The sequence below is a fragment of the Heterodontus francisci genome, chromosome 13 (assembly GCF_036365525.1).
Source record: "Heterodontus francisci isolate sHetFra1 chromosome 13, sHetFra1.hap1, whole genome shotgun sequence".
NCBI lineage: Eukaryota > Metazoa > Chordata > Chondrichthyes > Heterodontiformes > Heterodontidae > Heterodontus > Heterodontus francisci.
In genome coordinates this window covers 101,930,239-101,948,121 of record NC_090383.1, presented here as the reverse complement: position 1 = coordinate 101,948,121, position 17,883 = coordinate 101,930,239, and positions in this window count along the sequence as shown.

Genomic DNA, 17,883 nt, shown 5'->3' with positions numbered 1-17,883 from the left:
GTTAATCTTCAGACTTTGTCTTTGAACATGTCCACAATGCCACAGCGTTGTCACATGTAGTATTGTCATTGTGATGAAAACCACACGTGCCAAGAATGAGGCATATTAATTTCATCATAGGAAACATTAATTTTAAACTCTTACTGGACTGAAAACATGGCTGCACCTGTATTTGCATTCTAAGAGACAGTTGCCTGGAGAAGACAATGGAACTGCTCCCTGATTCAAATAACCCAAATGGATTTTGATCACCAGACATTGAATGTGTAAAAGTCAGCATTCCAGCCCCATTACTGAGGATATCTACTAAGATTGAAAAAATCCATAAAACCTTGTCAGGCAGGTTGTCCTGAATAAAAGAGCTAGGCACATGATTAGCCTGCTGCCCCAGGTTTGGTTTGGATTGTGTTCACAGAATAGTTTGAAGTTAGACTACAACTTAACTTGAAGAGAGAGCACCTCCCTCTCTCTCTCTCTATCTCTCTCATGAAAAGAAGAAATTGCAAAGGGATTTCAAGAAGACAGAAAACCATCAAAACAAGTTTGAAAGTGTGTACTGGGCCCCAACAAGATGGCAAGATCGAACTGTAATCAAAGACTTTACTTCAAATTCAAAAGACAGTAAATGTACTCCAGCTATTGCTTCAAACCTTTCCCCTTGATTCTTTCTCCTTTTCTGTCTCTATCTGCGTGTGTGTTTAACACATATGCATGCTAGTGTGATCGCATCATGTATTTTAGCAGTTTTAACCGAATTAGCATTTTAAGGTTAATAAACTTACACCTTTCTTGTTTAAATCTAAGAAAACCTGTCTGGTTGATTTCTTTGCCATTGCAATTGGAGAGCAGTGAACAAGTATTCACTGAGGGGAAGCTAAAAACACGGTGTTCAAAAAATTAAACCCTGTTACGGCCAAACCAGAAAAAGACTGAGCGGGAACCCCTAGACCCCTTTCTTACCTGGTCGTAACATTGTACAGCTCTCTGAGTTGTCTTCGGTTCTGTCTGAGGATCGAACCATTGGATATCTGGACATCGTATGATCTTGGCTGGTCACATATCCTAGCAACCTCTATAGGATACCAAGTTCCCAATGCATGATTGAGGACTCCGACCTTCTGTCCTACTTGCAATTGAGCTAATTCTGTCCTGTTTTCCTGTCAAACAGTGCCTTTATCTTCCCTTGTTTAGAAAGAAGTGTATCCTTTTCTGTGGAAAACTTAGAGAGATCATGACTGGCAACATCACCGATCATTGTCAATCCCTTTGGCCGGGTACTTGCTGCAACGAACTGAATGAAGCCCGAGGCGAGACTCCTGTAGCTGCACTGCAAGGTTATTGTTCCAATGCTCTTGATTGGAGAACCGTTGTAGGCAGTCAGCCTAGCTGTAGTGGGTCGTAACATAGATTCCCATTTCTTTGGGTACATGTCCTTAAGTATACGGATGGGTAGAATATTTGCACTTGCTTGGGTGTCAATTTTCTCTCTTAGCTTATGCTTGCCACTCTTCTGCGGACATATATTGCCGACTATGGCAAATGCCTTAGGTTGCATGATAGCATCGACATGCTAAACCAAATTAATTATGTGAGATGCTTGCTCATTGTTCACCCGTGTCCTCCTGGCAATCTGTCTCTCTGCTGGCCTGATGTACCTGCTTGGGCTTTTGTTGTATGTTGGCATACCTTGTGTTGCATTTACCATCCTGTCTGGCAGACATTCTCTCTGCATGTGATTTGCCACCATTGCTGCGTGCAGTATCTGAACTCGGTTTTCTGCACTGCCTTGCCCAATGTCCTTGCATGCCACAAGCCTTGTACATGCCCTGGTGCATCAGGCAACTGTGAATTGGGTGAGTCAGGTCACATTTGCCACAAGGCTTAGCAGACTTTTGAGCCTTGGTTACCATACCAATTGTCATAGCCACCACCAACACCTGTAACTGTTGGCACCCAGCCATGATGACTTCAAATTTCCTTCCACCATCAAATAGTGCATCTATGGTGTGCCTTTTCTTCTTTTCCAGCAGGTCTTTTCACAAGGTCTCTTAGGGTAGATGTGAATACTAGCTCTATAATCCATTCTGACAATTCAGTATCTGCAAAGTTACATTCTTGAGCTTTATCTCAGAATCTTGCAACAAATTGTTCTGTAGACTCATCTTGCCTTTGTAGGTAGGTCATAAGCTCAAGCCTATGTATTTGGAAATTGAACTTCACATTGAGTTGCTCCTCCAGGAACATCCATATCTTGCTAGGGTCCTTCTGATCCTCAGCTGACAATCCTGATGTACTGGTCTGTTGCAGGTCCTTGTTGCCCAGTATGATCTTGCTTTTGATAGCTTATTTCTCTGGTTCGCTCACTTCTTGATCCAGGAATCATAGCTCCATAGACTGTCGAAACAGTTTAAATTTAGACACTATGTCCGATGCCTTCCAATCCATAGTTGGATACCTGAAAGCCATTTGCTGGATGATCCTGCTTTTTTATAAATATAGGACTTCTTACAGGTTTTCTTTTTCACTAGCACACTTCTTTTACAGGCTCTCTGCTTTACATGTTTTCTGTCTCACAGGTACAACTTTCTGTTTCCTTTTTTAAACAGGTTCACTTTTGCAGGTCTGCCACTTTTAAGCATGAGACGATAACTGCTCTTTGTTCACACAGTTTGGTTTTTTGTAAACTGAGACAGCAGTTTTTTTTTTCTGCAGAAACCTGCAGCTTTCAGTACCGGCAGCTGTCAGGACCAGCATTTTACTTTGTGCTGAACCTCTAGTGGCACTGTTGAGCTCTTCCCACTGTTTTCTGCTTAGGCCTGGCCCACGAATCAAGAAAAAATCTTGGTAAACTAAAGCAGTTATGGCTGTACTACTTCTTTTCAAATTTTTCAACCCACTGTCAGATTAATTAAAAGCTCCCAATCCGAGCTCGTTGAACTGTTGTGGTGTCTCCTGCCAAGTGCTCTCCTGGTAAGCAGCCTGCTGTTCTTTGTTCTCTTCAGTGTGTTCTTCAGAAAAAAATCAAGCGTTGCCACAGTGTAATATTTGGTGGTCTTCAGAAAAGTGTATATATATATATGGCTACTACAAGAGCATGCCTACACACATCTTACTATGTCAGGCTACACCCACAACTCCCTGGACATGTGTAACTCGCCATCACTTCCTCTGGTGACCTTCACCTACAGCCTTTTAAGGTGGTCCTCTCTTAAGGTGGTCCTACAACAGTAAGATGCCAGTGGCAGTGGGAAGAGGCCCCCTATGGCCACTTAAGTGCCTCAATTGGCCTTTAGGTGGGAAGGCGGTTCTCAGCCTTCCCCGCCCCAGACAAAATTCCATGGCATCGGGAAGGCGACAGGCACTCCAACCTCTGCCTTGCCTCGCAATTTTATCAGTCCTTGTCTCGCCACCCTACCCATCCCTATATGGCTCATAAAATTCAGGCCTGAGTTTTCTGATGAGGAGAGATTCAATAGCATAGGCCTATATTCTTTGAAGTTTAGAAGAATGTAAGGTGATCTTATTGAAGATTCTGAGAGGGCTTGACAGGGTGGATGCTGAGAGGCTGTATTACTTGGTTGGAGAATCTAGAACTAGAGGACATAGTCTCAGGATAAGGGGTCAGCCATTTCGGACTGAGATGAGGGTTGGGAATCTTTGGAATTCTCTATCCCAGAGAGATCTGAATGCTTAGTTATTCAGTATATTCAAGACTGAGATCAATAGCTTTTTGGACACAAAGGGAATCAAGGAATATGGGGATAGAGCGGAAAGTCGAGGTGAAGAAGGAGATCAGCTATGATCTTATTGAATGGTGGAGCAGGGTCCATGGGCTGTATGGCCCAGCATTATTAATGGTCCTTTTTCTTTTCTGAAAAAATGAATGCATCTGTAAGAATGTCTGACGTCTGAATTGTATTAGAGATATGGTAGATGTGAACGTATGTGTTTGTATATATAGAGATGGATTCATCTCTATTTCTCCACCTCTCTAGAGATAAATCTCTCTCAGGATAGATTTATCTCTTTTGAAATAGAACAATCTCTGTCTATCTCTCTAGAAGTAGATAGCTGTAGAGAGAGTGAGGGATTGATTTTGAGTACCTGCAGTGTTTAAATGCATCCAGCATCCAGCACGAATGAATGTGGGAGATTGTAAATCAAGTCTGTTTGTCACGTGATCACTGACGATTTTCTTTAACACTCAAAAGTTGAGAGTTTCTGAACAAAGGAAAACTTTTTGAGCTTCTGTATCCATTTTGTAATAATATTGAAATGACTCTACTGGCCATAGCCAAAACCTTCTAAAAGAAAATGAACCATCCAAGCAACAGGTCACATTTACCTCTACTGTTACAAAAAGCAGAATACTGCAGATGCTAGAAATCTGAGATAAAAACAGAAAATGTTGGAAGAACTCAGCAGGTCAGGATGACCTACTGACTATTTCCAGCATTTTCTGTTTTTATGATGGATACTGTTCACTGGCACAGACAGCCTTCGTTTTATCTTTTATGGTTTAATGGAAGCTAAAACTGCATATGTAACTCACAGTAAATGCATGGCACTAATATATCTCCCAGTATAGCTGATAGGCCATAGTAATGGCACAAATAGATCACCAAGTTATAGAATGAATGAAGGGGCCAGGGATGAAACCTCACTTTTGCTTTCCAGAGAGATGGGATAGCTGAGCATGTACATCATTCTGACACAAATCCTTGTATTTAGGGTCCAGTGGGGATGAAATTGGTCTTCAGTGATAGCAACTCTTCAGCCCGTTTTACACTGTGGCTAGGTTTCTTTTCCATTGGCTTCAATGTAACATGAATGTAATGGGATGTAAAATGGGATGAAAATTCACTATCACCTGTTTAGTGCTATTGGGAAAAAAATTCCCCCCAGTGCTGCCAAACTGATTCTAGATTTCTTTTGATTGTTTCGCTGTTGGGCCGTGAATCCGCTACTTACATTGAGCAAAATTATGTTTGCTTTTCAAATCATTTCAATGCAAACTTTTTTTTTTTATCATTACATCTTTTGCTTCTTTATATTTCCTTTTTAATTTCAAGGTGAGATATATCTGTTATGGGGACTAGACCTGAATGGATTTTCCCCTTCTCTCTCTTTTCCCACCCACCCTGCCAACTTAGGTGCAGATCAGCTAGTGTCCAGCTGAAGTGCTATCAGCCTGTCATGCCTTAAGCCTGCCTGTGTTTCTAGGTGCAGATAATTTCCATGGGTCTGATGTTTCCCCCAGCCATCTGCAAGAGTTTGCGTATGAAATCGGGCAGAAATCTAACCACCGCTGTTGTCCAAAAACAGCAGCTAAAAAGTCCAGCCCTGGAGATCCGATCTGCAACAAAAAGTACCAACCTTTTTCTGTGCTCCAACTAAATGCTGCTTGTGCCTTCTCTTTGTAAGTGTATATTAATTGTGTTTAATTGTATGCAGGTGGTGGGCATTACAAGGGGATTCACTTGTGCTTCTATAACTAGACACAGACTGAACGTGTGGTGGTTGGGACAGGAGGTGCATGCTTGTTACATGTAACTGTAACTAAATGCTTATAAAAGTGTGCAAATATTGGGTCCAGTTCTATCCTTTGTTACTATCCGGTGAGGAGGGGTCAAAGGGCTCCCTTCTTTTCTGTCTCCTTGTTTGACCACAACAGATTTATCTCTTTTTTTAAGTGGATATACTAGCTAATTCAGTGACTGTTTAACTTTTTATGTGTTGTGATCATAAAAAGAGCCAATTGGACAGGTTTTCTCAAGTTTAACAAAGAAAGAGGTTAACTTTATTGCACTTAAACCGATATAAGTAAAATAATAAAATACACTCCAATTTTCACACACACACATACACAATATACATACATACACACAAATAGGTTACAGAGTGGGGAAGGATAGATTGGTCAAATTAGAGTCCAGAGAAATAAGAGAAGTATACAGTTTGTGGAGGTTGGTGACTTGGTTGGCTTCAGGCTGAATTCGGTGGTCCTGAGGCTTTCGGTTTGAAGAGGCAGCTGCTGATTCAGTGATTCTCCGGGAGACAGCGATGCGACTGAATTTCTTTGAGAGAGATCTCTGTCTGTTCTTTCCAGAAAGTTATCGCCCCACAATAGCACCCCCGTCAGGCTCAAGTTATTAAGCACAATGAGCATCGATCGGTGAACAAACCAATATAATCAAACACAGATCAATTAAGCCATTGATCACTACAGTCTGCAGTACAGAATATGCCTCGGTCCTCACAGTCAGCAGACAGAGTTTGAAGCTTGCAAGATTTGAGTGTTTCGTCTCCACCAGTTTAATATTCAGGTTTCCAGCCGGTGGATTAAAAAATCATCATTCGACCAAGCATGTTTTCGTGACACCTTCACCAGCTGGCTTTCTGGACTCGAACACTATGATCTCTGATGTGAGCAGGGCCTAAGACCCGGTCTCACTTAATGCTTCTCCAAATGATCTTCTACATTTTGTGACGAGAGGAAAATATGACCAGTTTGAAATTTGTATTCCAAAAATTTTGTATTCTAGCATGTTAATAGGAAATTCTCGTTAATACTCTTTTGTGAAACTATGCAGACACACAAGAGGGACACATGAAACCTCCTTGAATAGCCATTCAGCACAATCCCCCATAATTGATTAGAATTTTGTTCTTGCAATGACAATACTTGCTGTTTCATAACAAGGCACAAACATTGCTTCTAAGATCACAAAAAAAAATCATTGACACAAACCAGGAGTGTGGTTGTCTCTGCAGACTTCAGTCTTACCTAGGCTAAAACAGTTTCCCAGCCTTTGATCCTTTTATAGCCTCTTCTCAGCAGGCAAGGGCTCTCAGCTGCCTCATGCTACTACTGGTTTATATCCCACTTTTAACTGTTGAACTACTTTGTTCAGCAAGGAAACAATCATCCAAAGATTCCATGAGAGGACATTTTGTAGAGACAAAGGAACTATCTTTCTAGCTTAGTATGATAAAAAGTCAAAAATCTTGTCAATACAGCTAGAAAAGGAGAGTGGATATTTTACATTTTCCAAATCACGGTGCACACAAGCATATTTGTAAATAATATGTAAGTGTCATTTCATGTATGTGCTTTTTATAGCATGCTACAAGAGGTTTGAAATATAGTCATTGTTTCCCCTTTTGTATTCGAGCATGTTAATAGGAAATTCTGGTTAATAATCTTTTCTGAAACTATACATATGAGGGACCCCTGAAACCTTCTTGAACAGACATTTAGCACAATCCACCATAATTGCTTCCCATACCCCTATCTAGCAATATTATAGATTTGACAGTCTTCATTGCTTTCATCGGCCCTTTTCATGAAATTGGACATCTTTTGCATCCTTTCCGGTGCAGTGATGGGTGCTTGTGTACACTTCATTCACCCAGCTGGATCATTCTGCCCTTTCATTCATGGGTCATCTTCAGCCATACAACACAAATGTCCTCTTTATCACAATCGAGTAATATGCCACATTAGTGCACTCAGAGTAACGTGCTGTGTTTTTACAAACATGCATCTTGTACCTCCCTCATTATAGTCATCACATTTTTCCAAGCTGGTAGCATTGTTGTCATGCTCATGCAAGGAGAAATTCTAAACGATATAATGAACTTATGGAACAAACCCAAAACGGACATTTGTTCTACAAAACAAAATGGAGTCAAGAGGTCAGGTGACCTTATCCTGTACTGTTAATACACAGGGAAACTACAAGAACCCTGAGCCAATCTTCATGAATGGACAAGCCTTGGAGAATGCATTAAAATGTAAACGACCCACTCTGTGTTAATGGCTACTTCTCTCCAACAAATTAGATTAACAATAGTGACAATAGCCAATTTAGTGACTCCAAATTCAAACTTGAGAATGGGTGTTAAAAATCTCTACTTTATCAAGAAGGAATGATGATGAGTGACACCCAGACCCCATTGTCTAACAATGGCCTCACCATCAGACACCATTTATGAGAACGAAGAGAAACTTTGGGCACATGACGGAAATCAGGTTTCTGATAAGAAACTTAATAAAGGTATATGCTGGAAGAAGAGAGAGAGATCCATCTATGTCATCAAAGAGATAGGACCTTGCCTAAGAATACCAGCTTTGACCTACATGTAGGCAGCAGCTGGAGTTTGGCCTTGAACTTCCTACCTGAGAAATCATACCAGAACTTCAGCAGTGACCTTTGGCTGGAATATAACAAAAGCAGTTTGCAGCAGTGCATCCATCTTCCTAAACTACCCAAGTCTTTCTTCAGTGAACAACAGAGAAGAATACAGGCCTGTAACATTTCAATTCTTCACCCCTGAGGAAAGCAAGTTAAACAGAGGATACTTTTAAACCATCAGACCTAAATGCATGTTATCTTTTAATCTCTATCTTTTCTTGTGTGTGTGTATCTGTATGCATGTAAGAGTGGGTGATGTTGTGTGCATTTATCTTTTAAACTTATGAGAAAACCTGTCATTTGTCTGTTCATTGACCATTGAAGAAGTAACAAGGAAGATAGATGTGGGTAGTGCAGTTCATCTGGTGTCAATGGCTTTTAGCAAGGCTTTTGACAAGGTCCCACATGGCAGACTGGTTAAAAAATAAAAATCCCATGGGATCCAGGGAAATGCAGCAAGGTGGATACAAAATTGGCTCAGTGGCAGGAAACAGAGGGTAATTGTTGACGGCTGTTTTAGCGACTGGAGGGCTGTTTCCAGTGGCGTTCTGCAGGGCTCGGTACTGGGTCCCCTGCTTTTTGTGGTATATATTAACGATTTGGATATAAATGTAGTGGGCATGATCAAGAAGTTTGCGAATGACACAAAGATTGGCTGTGTGGTAGGTAGCGAGGAGGATAGCTGTAGGCTGCAGGAAGATATTGATGGTTTGGTCAGATGGGCAGAAAAGTGGTAAATGGAATTCAACTTGGAGAAGTGTGAGGTGATGCATTTGGGGAGGTCAAACAAGGCAAAGGAATACACGATTAATGGGAAAATACTGAAGTGTAGAGGAAGTAAGGGACCTTGGAGTGAATGTCCACAGATCGGAAGGTAGCAGGACAGGTCGATAAAGTGGTTAAAAAGGCATATGGAATCCTTTCCTTTATTAGCTGAGGTATACAATACAAGAGCAGGGAAGTTATGCTGGAACTGTATAATTCATTGGTTAGGCCACAACTTGAGTATAATGTGCAGTTCTGGTCACCTCATTACAGAAAGGATGTAATTGCACTAGAGAGGGTACAGAGGAGATTTGCCAGGATGTTGCCAGGACTGACAAAATGCAGCTATGAGGAAAGATTGGATAGGCTGGTGTTGTTCTCCTTGGAACAGAGAAGGCTGAGGGGAGATCTGATTGAAATGTACAAAATTTTGAGGGGCCTGGATAGAGTGGACGTGAAGGGCCTCTCCACATTAGCAGAGAGGTCAGTGATAAGGGGGCAGAGATTTAAAGTGATTGGTAGAGAAATTAGATGGGAGATGAGGAAATAATTTTTCACCCAGAGGGTGATGATGGTCTGGAACTCACTGCCTGAAAGGGTAGTTGAGGCAGAGACCCTCAGCTCATTCAAAAGGAGTCTGGATATGCACCTCAAGTGCTGTATTCTGCAGGGCTATGGACTAAATGCTGGAAGGTAGGATTAGAATAGGTGGATCATTTTGCGGCCAGCACAGACATGATGGGCCAAGTGGCCTCTTTCTGTGCCTTAAACTTTCTATGATTCTATGATTCTATTCAAACGCTCAGGGGATAAAACATATATTTTTTAACAAAATGTTGTCTTCAGTCAGTCGAGAGGTGAGAAAATTGAACAATCCCTATCATCCCACACCAGTCCGTAACATTGTCCATCTTGTACAGCCTTTTCCAAACAATTCCAGCCTTTGTATTGAGTTCAAAAGGGAGATAAAAGAAGTTACATGACCAGAAGTTACATACTGACAATAAATGAATTATTGGCAACTGCTTTTGAACACCAGCATTATGCAAGCTCATTAACTGGGTAAGGAAATCTGTAGACGTTTTTTTTCCTAAAATAAAAGCAAAATACTGCAGATGCTGGAAATCTGAAATAAAACAAAAAGTGCTGGAAAATACTCAGCAGGTCTGGCAGCATCTGTGAAGAGAGAAGCAAAGTTAACGTTTCAGGTCAGTGACCTTTCATCAGAACTGGCAAAGGTTAGAAATGTAATAGGTTTTAAGCAAGTAAAGTGGGAGTAGGGCAAAAGAGAACAAAAGGGAAGGTGTTGATAGGACATAGAATCACTGACAAGGAGGTCATGGGGCAAAGGCAAAGAGTGTGTTAACAGTGTAGTGAAAGACAAAGTGTTAGTGCAGAGAGGGTGTTAAATGACAGAATAATGAAAGGCCTAGCCAAAAGCACAAACATGAAAACAAACAGTGGGTAGGCATATGGTAAAAAAAAATTGAATGATGAAACAAACTAAAATAAAATGAAATAAAAAATTTTTTAAAGTGAAACTAAAAATAAAAAAGGGGGGGCCTGTCATGCTCTGAAATTATTGAACTCAATATTCAGTCCAGTAGGCTGTAGCATGCCTAATCGGTAAGTGAGGTGCTGTTCCTCGAGCTTTTTACCATGTGCCTGCCCACTGTTTGATGGGCTGTTTATCTTATCAACTGTTTCATGTTTGTGCTTTTGGCTAGGGCTTTTTATGTCTTTTCTCTCTGTTGAAAATGAACAAGTAACCATCTACAATGATAGCTCTACCACTTTTCAAGTCTCCTCTATCTTTCTTCCTCAGCATCCAAAATTCTCAATGTGTCACAATCCACCAGAACATAACTGGTATGTATTTAAAACCTCTCTTCACGCACTAATTATCTTACTGACACAAGTGAGATGAAAGTATATAAGCAGTAAAAGCTTCATTATATGAACACCAAGGATAAATCTATACTCAGTATAATAAGGCTATTACTGTCATGGTAGTAAGGTATTGCTTAATATTTTATAACAGAAAGATCTATTGGTATGAACATCAGGCAGAATGGGTTTTATAATGAATAACACAACTAAAATATGGATATTAAAATCTAAGACAGCTGTGCAGATGCATTAATATTACTGCTATCTTACAAGATACTTGTTTTAATAAATATGTGTTCTCATCCAGCTCCTCTTCAGTTCACCAACATTGTATCTCAGCTCTAATGTGGAAAGGTGCCCTTCTGCTTGTCTGACACTTCCCATTTCCTATTCCAGGCAGTTGCTATCATATTGCGTTTGAGGTTGTCAAGTGGTCACAAATTAAGCACATGTTAATACTCTGCGCTAAAAACCTCCAGGGACTGGGTCGAGCCTGGGAAAATCTCATTTTGTACAGTGCTTGCTGCTTTAGCAGTGAGAGGAGACCTCTGTGCCATCAGTTTGGGTTAGATTTAAACTAAGGTTGCAAGGATGGAAGGTCATTATGCCAACTCAGTGTATCCTCATTGCAAATGTGACAGGGTTTCCAAACAGAAGGGAATACAATATTATGATCAGTTATACAATGGTTAATGAAGCCAAAGTGAATTCAATTAGACTTCAAATCTTTTGCAAATTTACATGTGGAGGGAATCACTTCTGCACATGGTTATACAATTAAATTGTTTGTCTTAACCTTTCAAGAAGTGTGTGTCTTATCACTCAAAGAGAATGTTGCAAATACAAGCTGCAGCAGTTTGAGAGAGACATTACTCAAGCACTGTAATATTTATATTCATAGGCAACCACTTTGTTTTCATTTAAGTTAACCTTTGAGTTACAAATCCTGATGAATATGGCATTCCTCAGATAAACTGGACAATATTTTTTTTCACAAAATTCATGTAGACACACACTGCAGGCAAAATTCAGTCCGAGCTTATCCCAACCGGATTTGGTAAAGTCTCTGTAATTATATCTGTACAGACATTTGACTTACCTGGGAGTTTCAGAACAGAATTCATTTTCTTTCAAGAGCAGAATTTGAAAAGAATGGAACAGTGATCGTATTCAACATACATTCCATTGTTTCAGTCGTTTGTTTTACCCTGGACTCTTACATAAGTGGGTTGTGAAGATGGCTGGTGTCTATTTACTGCCTCATTGAAAACAAAGAAAGTGAGTTTTTGGGGCAAAGTGCTTTTCTTATTCACTTGTCAGTTAATTCACCTATATGAAGGGACATGTTTAAATTATGTTTTCCAAGCCATACTAATGTGAATCTTCACCCTGTATCACAAGAACATTACTCTGTCGTAGCAATGCAATATATCTTTATTTCCCAACTCTTATTGTGGTTTTGTTGAGTGACAGTGCTAATTTAGTTCTGGATATGTGTATTTTGGTGCTCTTGACTTCCAAACATTGAATTGATACTGTCCAAATCCACTTTATTCAAGGGTTGAAAGATGCTCTGTAAAACCATCTCTTTGGCACACTTTTTGGTCACCTATCACATTATCTTCTTATGCTGGCTCAGTGTCAAATTTTGTTTGGCAGCACTCCTGTGAAGTGCTTTGGGATGTTTTACTAAGTTAAAGGTGCTACATAAATGCAAATTATTGTTTATTTAAGATCCCCTACAGCTAGCAGAGAAGAGTCTCTTATCCTATCACTCTGGGCTTGCTTTAAACCCAAATAATTACTTTAACCCACACAACCACCCAGTGCCCTTAGTTGTTTTTACTGCTATTTTTACCGTAACATACTTCAATATTACACACTTATTGTTCAGAAGAGAAAAATCTCTGGAAAAGAAAACATGCTTGAAATTTGGAAGATTGCTTTTAAGAATAACATTTACATTTTGGGCAATATTAGTGTTTCAGGATCATGAATGAAATGAATTTAAATTCCAATTTGATTATAATTACTTATGCAATCATGCCAATGGCATTGACGGGCAGTGCAGTGAGGTCTGGATAGACATATTTCCTGCTCCAGGGAGTAGACATAGAGTTCGAGAATGAATAATAAACTCCAGTTCACACCTGACATTGTTGGATGAAAAGACAATCACCATGAATTAATAGAAATAAAGCATACTTATCTGAATGAGAGGAGTAAATGCACTGCACAGCTGCACAGTAGTCCTGAAGACCATTTGGCCCCTCCTGATCATCTCCTCCCCGTCCCAGGACAACCTGAGATCTGTTGCCAGGGAAACAGTCGGCCCTGCTTCATCATCATGAAACTGGCAAGCTACCTCTGTGTGTCAGCAGCTCGCCCAACCACTCTTAGGCCAATTGAGGCCCTTAAATGGCCAATTATTGGCCTCTTAAGGGCCTCTGCCCACCACTGCTGGTATTTTATTAGCAGCGGATGGGCACTTCGCTACCTGAGGAGGCCGCCTAGTTATACCCGGCAGCTTGTTTGTGGGCTGAGGGTGTGGACCCTCCTGATTGGGCAGCCTGTGCCCCATGGAGGGCCTTCCCAGCAGCACGGGCTGCCCCTACTGGAACACAACTCCACTTACCTGTTCCAGGGTTGGTGTCCATCGTAGATCTTCGTACTGGATGCAGTCCCAGCATTGGCCACCTCTGACTGGCTAGCAGCTATTGGAGGCGGGAGATCCTGCCTCAGAGGAACAGAAGCCACGCCTGCAGGCAATTAATTGCCTGAGCCGCGCAAAATAGCAGCGTGGCTTCCAGGCCCAGCGGAGGCAAACTCGTGCCCTGCCTTCCAGCCAGTGGGTGGGACCACCGCCTCATCGTGAAATTCCAACCAATGTGACTGAACGTGCTTCATACAATGGATTGTTTTTGGAATGCAATGAACAAAACTAAGAAAATAAATCCTTAGTTGCCTGTTGAGCCCACTGATATTACTCTCTTTAGTATCCTTCCCTGGTAATATATCCAACAAACCTTTGTGCAAACAATAGTGCCCCCATGCCTTGCTCCCATGACTGCCTTTTACTTTCTATCCCTGGTGTTTAAATCCAGTGGCATGATCACACTGCTGTGACCAATTTTTGTTCCACTCATAATTTCCTGTACACCACATAAGAGGGTGAATAGTAAATTATAGTGATCCAAAGCACTCTTCTCCTTTAACAGCTGTAAGGGTAGGGCTTTTAGCTGGAGTAAATTTTTGTCTTCACCCCCTGGACTGTAGACTCGCAAAGATATGCCACCTGTTGTAGAACCCACCAGATATTCAATGAACATTGGGTAACTTCTGCAACGGAGGGGGAATCTGCTCTGCCAGACTCCCACCCAGGCACTCGATGGAAATTTACACCTTTAACCTCTGTTGATACCCGCTCTGAACTCCAGGCTGTAGCGTCCACTGGAGCAGATCTCAGCCCCTTTTAAATCCCACCATACATTTGCTTAGCTTCAACAAGTAACAAGTCTCATGTCAGCTCATTAAAGGCTTGGTCTTTTCTTAAGTATAATTCCATAGATTCAGTAAATGATGTTTTTTTGCAATGCTGCACTGTGATAATTACTTTCACAATCCTAAACCAGAAGGTGTTTCATTTCCACTCTGTGTTAGACCATGAGATTTTCCCTGGGGTTGTTTTCATCTTTTATCATATGTGTGTTAAGGGTATTGAAGAATCTTAATGGGACATCGGGGGCGTCATTAAGTTATCTTGATGGCTTTGATTAGTCCACTGAATATGGTGTGAAGCTCAGCATCAGAACAACCACACTTTTCTTCTCTAATGCAACATGGTTTTGTTTTTTTAAAAATCTTTTATGGAATGTAAATCTATCAGAAGGAGCATTGTTAAGTAATTCACCAAAACAGGTAAAGTTATATGGGAATGGCTAACGTCTGCTGCATGACAGCCAAATTAATGTAACTTGCAATAATCCTCATCTCTCCTGGACTCAATGACTGATGCTGGAATGAAGTCACATTGTTGCCAGCAGTCCTTTTAAACCAATTAGTCCTTCTCCATGTACGAGTCTAGATAATGAGTTCTGTTGGGCTGTTCGTCCGTGGGGAGTATCACAGATAATCATTGTCATTACCCAATGTCCCATGCACTTGCCTACTATCCAGAAGGTTCCAATTGATAGTGACTAGTATATGGGACTCTGGCTTATTTCTCCCCTCCCATTAGCCAGGGCTAAAGCCAGTTGTAATGCATTCCTAGTCTGTATGGCAGAACAATATGAATTTATCCATTAAAGCAGTAGAGCAGCTCTCAAAGAAAAGCTTCTAGTACTGCTTGATTGGGCTTTTGAACAAGGGGGAGTGCTTCACAAACCAGTCTGACCTGACGATATATATGTCATATATGCATTCGCATCTCAGCAGACAAAAGCATCAGTAGTCTAATCAAAACAAAAAAGTACCAAAATTAGTCACTGATGCGACTCTGGCAATCATGATTGGATTTCACCACTCATGACCTCTGCCAATGTCCTTATTGGAGTACATGGTCCCAGTGGGAGGTCACGCTGTTCGCTTGGGCCTGCCAAGCACCTGAACCACTAGGTGCACATTTCAGGCACCATCCCTTGACACTGTAGTGTGTGACAGAAGTGGGCCTGCCTGCTAAAAACATTTGTGGGGTCCAGGCCACAATCCTGACCTACATAGCTCTTCCCACCACCCACCACCCCACCCCCCCCCCCACCCCCAGCCATAACCCAACACAATGGAATTCACTTCCCACTGTCACTCTTCAGAGTACTAGACCTCTTGTTCAATATTCTAACCTCCAATCTTATGCCAGGTCCCTGTAAAGCTGAAGACCACAGGACTCTCCGTATAGCGAGTCCCAGCCCTTGGCCCCACCTTTTCCAAATTGATGGCCTTTTTTGAGGCTGTGTTCCCCCAAAAAAGGCCACAAAAAATTCCAGTGTATCCAGGTGCCGGCAGAGTTTACAGCTATTCCAAGGGACTGAGGGATTTTGGCCTCAATGTTTTTAAGACCACCTGAGATATAACAGAGCTACGAAGAGTTTGATTACTGCAAAATAATTCAATTTATGGCCCAGCGAGTTCCCAATCATTTTCTATCTTGTCCTCCAAGCACTTGGCATTACCAAGTAATTGTTGTTCAGCATTCCAACACTCAATAACCATTCTATTGCAAAAATGTTGTCTGTTGCTTATGGGCATCAGCTTGACTGCTCTAAGCGTCGTGATTCTAAGATCAGACTTAGAAATATGGTGGAACATAGGCTCTGTTTTGGTAGAGCTGTTTCCAAACCTCAACCTTCCTTGTGCTTGTAATGTCTTTCCATGATTAAATTCAATTCTTCCAATTGTTTATTAGAACAGTAGACATGAAGTCCTTCTCTGTACTCCCATTTTGGACAGGCACCTAAGGCAGATTAAAACCTAACATTGTCAGGAGATGTTCTGAGCACCTTGAGATAGAGAGAAAAGGACTTGAGCAGCCGCAGATTCAAAGCATCAAGTAGAATAAAGTCAAATGAAATTGATACAATTTAAAATAAAATAAAGTCAAATATACACTAATTAAACTTTAAGACGTGAAATAAATACCCATGAGAACAATACATTTTTCTTTACGATATCGAAAGGGTTCATTATGATTTAAATTACTTTTTATTAATTTATTTTACATCGGTGATAGATCAAGCAAAACTTCTACAAAGCCTATGGAAATCTGTTGAGAAATTCAATGGAAGTCAAATTTGAATGTGTTGTAATATAGACTATGGCCAGTGACTCCTGAAATAATGATTAAATATTTTACATTTATTGTCAATAGTATCATATTGGTGATTGAGGTCTGTTTGGAATAATCATAAACAAAACTATCTTCTGATCTCGTAACTACTTTGAACTGCTCTTTCTGCTTTTTCTACTTAAGCATTTCCTTTCAATTTTATCATTTCGGCTCTTTCTCCGCTTACATGGTAATACCCTTTCATTTTCAATGAAAGGAGCTTAGTTTCCTTTCAGTGTCACATCTCAACCTTTGATGCTATCATCAGCTGAGCCAATCTAAGCCTAATTGCACTATTGTATCCATACAATTGCAGTCTAGGGTGCCTAGAATTATTAATACAGGATGTCAGTAAAAGTACCGGTACCCGCTCTTAGAAATTATTACATTTCAATGATTCTGTGGTCCTGTGTCTTCTGTGGATAGCCTTGCAGATTTAAACACTATCCAGCTTCTATATGATCCAGATAATATATTGAGAGCCATTTGAAATGATCACCCTGATCTGATTATAGTAGTCACTTGATAGCACCAGCTGAAGTACGCAGATGTTGATGCCATTTTTAAAGGGCTGTTAGCCCGACCGGCATATTTAAATATTTAAAGAAAGATAAAATGAAAATAAATAAATACATCTCTTTTTCCCCTCTCTCACCCACCCAATAACCATTAAATTATTTGCCCTTCCTCCCAAAACACTTACCTTTACCATCTGACCTTTCCCCCACAAACTGCACAAACTTTAAACTTCAACCCTTCCCACCATCCCCGACATCCATGACATTAATTTGATCCTATCCCCCCACTCCCGCACTGAGAAACCTACCTCCTCCCCCTCCCACTAGTGCTGCGCCTCGTTTCCCCGGACGCCAGGTCGTAAATTGCAGCGGGACATCAAGATTAATGGTAAGTACACGCAAATCTATTAATTTACTTTATTTGCATATGGTGATTGTGCTCCCTTCGCCTACCAGTGAGGGAGGGCCGTCACGGTGCCCCGCCACCGCTGGGAGGATCAGGCTGGGCCGTGCCCTGCCAGCGTCAAGGTCGGTGGTGGGCCTCATCTGGGGCCATCTTCAGGCAAACCCCTGCCATGGATCCCGATGTCGAGGGCTCCTTAAAATCCAGCCCTACAAATTCACACAAGCACATGATCCACAGGTTTTATATAAGAATATTTCATTTGAAAATGATGATGTGAACTGAATG